This window comes from Callorhinchus milii, unplaced genomic scaffold, assembly GCF_018977255.1.
Source record: "Callorhinchus milii isolate IMCB2004 unplaced genomic scaffold, IMCB_Cmil_1.0 Scaffold41, whole genome shotgun sequence".
In the NCBI taxonomy this organism is placed as follows: Eukaryota; Metazoa; Chordata; class Chondrichthyes; order Chimaeriformes; family Callorhinchidae; genus Callorhinchus; species Callorhinchus milii.
The window spans coordinates 231,832-240,642 of NW_024704782.1; positions in this window are offsets into that span (position 1 = coordinate 231,832).

Consider the following 8,811-nt stretch of genomic DNA (forward strand, 5'->3'; position numbering starts at 1 on the left):
CCCCCCCCCCCCGACGACCCCCACCTCATGGCATGTGACCTCCACGAGCCATCGGGAGACTCGATTTCGAACGCACAGATTATTATTAACATTAATATTAATATTTATTGTTATTTATTGTTAGATAAAGGACCTCGGGGAGCGACACCCACCCACACACCCACCCACACACGCACACACACACACACACACCCACACACAGCCGGGGAGTGCGGCACTGAGCCAGACCTCACGGGGATTGGTCCCACCTACGTGTGTTCCAGCTCCTGTCGAGGTTCTCCCATTGCGCTGAAGGCAGATCATGCACACAGTGACACGCACACAGTGACACACACGGCACACGCACGCACTATCAAGCTACACACACACACACATTGACACGCACACAGTGACATACGCATGACACGCTCACACATACTATCAAGCTGTACAAACGCGCAGTGACACGCACACACGGTGACACACATGCACTCACGGACACACACACTCACGCACTCAGACGGTGACACTGTCGTGCACACACAAGGTGACACACTATCACTCACGCAAACACACTGACGTACCGTCACTCATGCACACACATAGTGACGCTATCACATACACATGCTATACACGTGCACACAGTGACATACACACAATATCACGTGCACACGACACGCAGTCACCACACACTTTCCCACACAGTGATACACACAAGTGCAGTTATCACGTGTGCACGCTCTCACGCAGACACACACACAGTAACATGCACTGTCATGTGCAATGACACGCACACTGGCACCCACTATCACGCGCAGTGACACACGGTGACATAAAGTGACACACAGTGGCACACACTATCACGTACACACGCGCACACTGACGCATTGTCAAACACATACACGCTATTACACACACGCGTGCAGTATCACGTACTACCATGCACACAGTGACACGCAGTGACTCACGCAGTGACACACGTACTATCACACACCGAAACACAGTGATTCACGCAGTGATACACACACTAACACACACATAGTGAAACACACCGTGTCTCACACGCACACACACGTGTCCCATCAGATAGCTGATGAGGAACCTCTGAGGTTTGGGGTAACAGCTGCTGGAAGGCATTATCTGGTGCCCGAGTTCATGACCCGGGTTGCATACATCCATGTAGGCTCTGGCCAACCTGCACATGACACTCTCCAGGATGAGTGTTACACGCTGCGTCCCTCCAGGGGGAGAGAGTGCGCGTTCCTCTCCTGGCAACGACGGAGATTTCCACGTGTGAGTGTGACACACTCGCCAGTCAGTGGAACTCTCGGTCTGGTTTGAACACTGTTTGCGTGACAGTGTTCGTGCTTCGCTGTGGGGGTGTGTGTTTGTGTGTGTCACTGACAGTTCGGTGTGTGTGTGTGAGTATTGGTGTTATGTGTTAGTGTGTCAAGTCTCTGGGTGTGCGTGTCACTGTGTGTGTACTGTGAATGTTACTGTGTGTGTGAGTCACTGCGGTACAATGTGTGTGTATATACTGTGTGTGAGTTACTGTGTGGGTCACTGTAGTACTGTGTGTGTGTATACTGTGCGAGTTACTGTGTGTGTGGTACAGTGTGTGTGTGTGTTACGATGTGTGTGAGTCATTGTGTGTGAATCACTGTGTGGTACGGTATGTGTGTGTGTGTGTGTGTTACTGTGTGTGAGTCATTGCGTGTGGTACAGTGTGTATGTTACTATGTGTGTGAATCACTGTGTGTAGTACAGTATGTGTGTGTATACTGTGTGTGTGTGTGTGTGTCAGTCACTGTTAAGCATCTAAGCTGTTCCCGGGTCACTGGCATCACCCCTTTTTGTACCTGTTATAATCTGTTATAAATGACCCTTTTTGACTGTGTGTAAGTTTAGTATTGACGCTGTACCTAACGGATCCTTGTAATTCTGTAAACAATACATATATGTGATGACCTTTTATGGTTTTTTGAAACCTAGCAGAAGGGAATTAAAGTCACTCGACCCCCCCGAACCCCCGCGTCCACGGCTGATTCTTGACTTATTTCACCTACAAAATACACAGTCACTACACTATGCAGTCCTGCAACGTAGTGGCTGGCGAGAGCCATCGTCTCGCAAGCGAGAGGACCTGGGTTTGATTCCCGGGCAGGTCGGGGCGAAATTTAGGGAAGTTTCCTTACTCCACACACATAGTCACTGAGACACACACAGACACAAACATAGACACAGAGATACACTTACAGACAGACACACACAGACAGACACAGATACACAGACAGAGACACACACAGACATAGACACAGACACACACACACACAGATACACAGACAGACACACACACAGACATAGACACAGAGATACACACAGACATAGATACATAGACACAGAGATACACATACAAACACACACACATAGACACACAGACAAAGATGCACGTAGGCATAGACACAGACACACACGCATAGACACACACAGACCCCGCTTGGAGGTGAAGGTGTTGTTGTTGTGAGGTGCTTTGAGGCGTCTGGACCACGCGGTCAGGCAATAGATCAAACGCGAGGATTATTTATATGTTGTTATTATTACACTGTCATTTGGTGTCTCTCTCTCTCTCACCTCCGAGCCAGAATCATAGAATCGCAGAATTGTACAGCACAAAAAGAGGCCATTCGGCCATCGAGTCTGTGCGGCTCTTTGAATAGAGCAATTAATAGAGCCAATCCCACTCCTCGGCCCTTTCCCCATAACCTGCAAACCCGTCCTCCTCAAATACCCGTCCACCGGGTTTTTAAACCTCGTAACCTTCTCTGCTCCAATGAGAATAATCCCGGCCTCTCTGTAGCCTTCCCTCATCCTCACGGTCCCTCATTCCTGGTCCCGTCCTCGTAAATCTCCTCCGCGCCCTTTCCAATGCCTTAACGTCCTTCCTATAGTGCGGTGCCCAGAATTGGGCGCAGTATTCCAACTGAGGTCCAACCGGTGTTTTCTATCGGTTAATCATCACCTCTTGTACTCTGTGCCCCTATTTATAAAGCCTCGTATCCCATATTCCCTTTGTACACCGTATCCCCCTGTCCGGCCGCCTTCAAGGATTCCATTACCTGAACCCCCAGATCTCTCTGTTCTTTTACCCCCCCTTGAGATTGTATTACCGCCTATATTGCCCTTCATTCTGTAGCTCAGTCGGAGTCCTGTAGCTCAGTGGTTAGAGCACTCGCTTTGCGAGTGAGAGACCTGAGTTCAATTCCCGGCAGAGGGCCAAACCTTGGGCAAGTTTCCTTACTCCACAGAGCCTAATAATATTCCCTCCAAAACCAAAAACAATAATAAATTGGTCATTTTCGATCCACGACTGTTTGTGGGACATTGCTGTGCGCAATTGGCCGCCGCGTTCGCCCACAAATATACAGTCAATTCACTTTACAGTGTGTTCTGTGAAGCGCTTTGGGACGTCCTCCCGACGGGAAAAGCGCTATATCAAACGCGAGGATTATTATTGATTATTGTTATTATTCTTTCTACCAAATTGCATTACCCGCATCGAAACCCACCCGCCGCGTGTCGCCCGTTTGACCGTTCCCGGAGTCTTCCCGCAGTTGGGGGCTCCTATCCTCCTCACTGTTGACCGCCCGACCCCGACGTCCCTCCGGGCGCTGCTGTCCGACTCCCGGACGGTCCGGGGATCCGCTGCCACCGTCCCTTTCGTGCCGTGGGCTCCGTCTATCTTTCTTACAGAGGTCTTTCCTGTCCGCATCAACTGCACTCCCCGGTGTCCGCCCTCTCCGTCGCCGCGTCGAAAAACTCTCGTCGGGGGAATTCGTGAGGAGGTCCCCCCACCCCCGTGGGTGGGGTCCAAGGTCTCCGGACGGCAGCGTTAATGGCGGCCGCGGCGTCGTCCTCGCGCGCGCTCGCGTCACTCACTCGCTCGCGCCCGCTCACTCGCTCGCGTCACTCACTCGCCCGCGTTGGAGGTCGTTTCGGATTCCACCCGAAATTGCAAAGACGCCGCCGCCGAGCGGGAGGGCGTCGAATGCAAAAGGCGCCGTGCAGCGGCAGGCGCGCGCCGGGGGCCCGCGGGGCGACGACTGCGGTCGGATCGCGAATGCTTTTTTCGAAGGCGAAAAAGAGAGGCGCGGGAAATAAAATGGCGGCGGTGGTGGAAGAGGGCGGGAGGCGAGGGACCGGCGGCAGGAGGCCACGTGACCACGTGCTGGGTTGCCGCCCCCTTTTCCTGAGCGGCTCCTCCCTCCCTCCCTCCCGCCCTCGCGCGGCTCGGCTCGGCGATGGACCAATGGGAGCCCCGGGGCTGGATCACGCGCGCGGATCACGTGCGTGGCGTGGCTAACGGTCGTGCGGGGCGCGAGGCGGTTCAGAACGCGGGAGGTGGCGGTGGCGGCGAGAGAGTGACTCCGGGGCCACAGGGAGCGAGGCGACAGTCCACCTCGAGGCCGCCGCTATTCCCTGCCCTGCAGCGCCGGGCTGCGAGCTGGTGAGTGACCCCTCACTGTCTCCACCTATTGCCCCTCTCTCTGTCCCCCGCGCCCCCTCACACTGTTCCCCCCCCTCCAACACTGCCCCTCAGGCCTCCCCCGCCCGCCCCTCGGGCTCCTCCCCCACCACTGCCCCTCAGGCTCTTCCTCCCCTCTGGCTCCTCCCCCCACTGCCCCTCTGGCTCCTCCCCCCACTGCCCCTCTGGCTCCTCCCCTCCACTGCCCCTCTGGCTCCTCCCCTCCACTGCCCCTCGGCTCCTCCCCTCCACTGCCCCTCAGGCTCCTCCCCTCGCTCCCCTCCACTGCCTCAGCTCCTCTGGCTCCTCCCCTCCACTGCCCCTCAGGCTCCTCCCCCCTCGGGCTCCTCCCCTCCACTGCCCCTCAGGCTCCTCCCCCCTCAGGCTCCTCCCCCCGCCCCTCGGGCACCCCCCCCCGCCGCCCTCGGGCTCCTCCCTCTCCCCCCCCTCGGGCTCCTCCCGACCCCCCCCCCACCGCCGCTCGGGCGCCTACCCCCTCCCACACTGCCTCTCACACAGGGCAGTGTCCCAGAGCGCTTAACAGTGTTGGAGGCAGCGGGTGGTGGGTTGGGGAGTGAGCAGGTCAGAGAGGAGGGGAGGTGCCGGGGCATCAAGGGATTCCAAAACGAGTGGGAGGATCTGCAGAGAGCCACAGTTCAGGTTCATTGACATGATATGTACTTAAAGGGACATAAGCTGGTAAACTGCTACAGAAAATAAGTGGATATCACCGGCATACGTCACACGACGCGATTATACTGCACTTCCACACGTCACTCGGGATTAACCAGCTTGAAATCAAGCCAACAAATTCAACTGCTGGCCAGTGGGGCGGAAGGAGTCCGAGGGGCAGTGGAATGTGTTGATAACCTGGTGGTGTTTTGCAACAAATAAAAAGTCATTATTTTCACTTGTGTTTCTGAATTTCCTGCACAGTGAACACCATCCCACAAAGGAGAGGGCAAGCCAACACCTCAACTCGCACAATGTTCTGTAAGGTGCTCGCCTACCCTCGTCTCTTCCACTGAACCATGCCATGCCTTGCCCACAAAATATACAGTCAATTCACCTTATATTACAGTATATCCTGTGAAGCGCTTTGGGGGTCTCGAAGATGTGATAACAATAATAATCCTTGCATTTGATATAGCGCCTTATCACGTCTATCAGATGTCTCAAAGCGTTTCATATACTGTTAAGTGAATGGACTATATTTTGTGGGTGAAACGGGGCAGCCAATTGAACACAGCTGTGTCCCACAAGCAGTCGTGGATTGGGTGACCAATTTATGATTATTATTTTTTGAAGGAAATATTACCCCCAGATAATTGATCTGCCAATCGACGAGCAACTGGATTCCTATTTACTGCTAGGTAAACAAGCGTGCGGAATAAGGAAACTTGTCCAATGTTTTGCTCTGCCCAGGACTCAAACCCAGGTCTCTCACTTGTGAGGCGAGCGCTCTAGGAGTGCTACAGGACTCCACCATAAGATGCTACATCACATATGAGGATTATTATTATTTCTCTGCGGTACCTGTGCTGAACCAAACCTTGGGGCAGAGATGAAGTCTCAGAAATTTGTTCTCCTACAGCCTGAGTTCCCAGCAGGTTGCGTTGGGTTTTGTTCGTGGCAGCATTGATTGAGTTGAGATGAGGGGTATAATACAGCATGAGGGGGGAGTCCGGAGATTGCAGGGCTGAGTTATAATATAATAATCCTTACATTTGATCTAGCACCTTACCACATCTCAAAGTGCTTCACAGAATATATTGTGAAGTGGATTGACTGTATTTTGTGGGTGAAACGCGGCAGCCAATTGAGCACAGCAGCGTACCACAACCTGTCGTGGATTGAGTGACCAAATAGCCCAGAAAGCAATCCACCAGTTGCCTAAGACCAGGGTTCGTACTTAATGCAAGGTAAACAGAGGAGTGTGTGTGGAGTAAGGGAACTTGCCTAAGGTGTCGCACACCCCCGGAAATCAAACCCGGTTTCTCTTGCTTGCGAGGCGAGGGCATTAAACACTACACTAATAATAATAATCCTTGCATTTGATATAGCGCTTTTCACGTCTTCTCGTCATCTCAAACCACGTCACAGAATATGGTGTAAAGTGAATTGACCGTATATTTGTGGGCGAACGCGGCAGCCAGTTGCGCACAGCAGTGTCCCACAAACAGTCGTGGATTGAAAATGACTCATTTATTATTGTTTTGGAGGTATTATTATTAGGCTCTGTGTGCAGTAAGGAAACTTGCCCAAGGTTTCGCCCTCTGCCTGGGATTGAACTCAGGTGTCTCGTTTGCAAGACGAGTGCTCTAACCACTGAGCTACAGGGATCCACTATGGGACTCTATGAGTTAAAACGGCAGTCACAAGGAAGCTTCAGAGGTGTTGTGAAGATTCCTTGGGCTGTATAGCCAAAGCTTGAAATTCTGGTCAGGCAGAATGCTGTTAACATAGTTATAGACAGCTCTGGGTATGTTGTGTCACTCCTTTGTTCTGTTGTTCGGTCACAATGATTTCGCTCGTGTGAGTGATTTGACCTGAAGGAGAATTTTTTTGTGATATAGAAGCAGAGACATTTACAGAAGAAGGCCCATCGTATCTGAATGGCCTTCTCCTGTGCTGCATAATTCTTTGATTCTGTGAGTCACTGTGTATTTACCTGTGTATCTGCAAGTAGGAACCTGGTTGTTAGTCGATTGGTGGATCACTTTTCCGGGGGTAATAATTCCTTAAAAAAAGATTGGTCACCCAATCCACGACTGTTTATGGGACGCTGCTGTGCGCAATTGGCTGCTGTGTTTTGCCCACAAAACATAGTCAATTCACTTCATAGTACATTACTTTGAGACGTCCGGAAGATGTGGTAAGGCACTGCATCAAATGCGAGGATTATTATTATATATATAAATTTTGTGGGCAAAATGGTAATTAATTCATTTTTAAACCAGAACTATTGGCAAGGCTGGCGTTTGAGTAAAAATTGCTAAATTACACAACAAAAAAAACTGCAGGAAGTGGCACAGAAGAACATAAGAATTAGGAGCAGGAGTCGGCCATTCGGCCCCTCGAGCTGCCCCGCCATTCGATAAGATCGTGGCTGATCTTCTGACCGAACTCTAATTACCCGCTCTATCCCCAATCCCCTAATCTCTCAGTCTCAGCCTTGAAGATGTTCTCCTACTGACATCTACAGCCCTTCTGGAGGAGTGAATTCCATAAACTCACTGTCCTCTGAGTGAAGAAATGTTTCCTCAACTCTGTTCTCAAAGGCTGACCCTTAATTTTCAGGCTGTGACCCCGGTTATAGATTCTCCTATTGGGGGAAACAGACCCTCAGTGACTACTTTATCAGCCCTTTAAGGATCTTATATGTCTCAATAAGATCTCCCCTAATTCTTCTGTACTCTGGAGAATACAGTCCTCGTTTATTCAGCCTCTCCTCATAGGTCAGTCCCCTCATCCCAGGAACTAACCGAGTGAATCTACGCTGCACCCCCTCGAGGGCAAGAATGTCCTTTTTAAATAAGGACCACAACTGCACACAATACTCTCGGTGCGGTCTCACCAAAGCCCTATACAGTTGCAGTGAGACTTCCCTCTCTTGTACTCTAAACCTTTTGCAATGAACGCTAACTGCCATTCGCCTTCTTAGTTGCTGCTGCACTGCAAACTAACTTTTTGAGACTGGTGTACAAGGACACCCCAATCCCTCTGAACACTAACACTATCTAATCTCTCCTTCTCTAGAAAATAACCTGTTTTTCTATTTTTGCCACCGAGGTGAATAACTTCACACTTCCCCACATTAAATTCCATCTGCCATCGACTCGCCCACTCCCCGAGCCTATCTGTATCCTGTTGCAATCTTTTTGCATCATCCTCAGAGCTCACTCTCCCACCGAGTTTAGTGTCATCCGCGAATTTAGATGCGTGTAGGAGTGCAGTGGCTTTCAGACCTGAACGTGTGAGATGCTGTCTGTCATTATGTAAAAGTCCCAGTTGGGGGATGAGCTGCTGTTCGGCTCTGCTGGGTGTATGGAAACGGAGATCAAATTTGGGCAACGGTTTCATTGTTACGCAGCAACCAAACACGAGAGCGAGCGCTGAAAGTCCACCACTTCTTGTCGGAACCCGGTTCTGTAGCCCTGAGCTGCATTTTTTTAATCAGGTGCCAATTATGAAACTGAAAATGATTTGAATTGTGTGGTTATATAATCTTTATGTAACGGGAAGTCGTGGTGGGGGGTAAGGGTTGATGGGGGGGGGGGAGATCAACTAGTGTGTCATTAAAAAAAAAC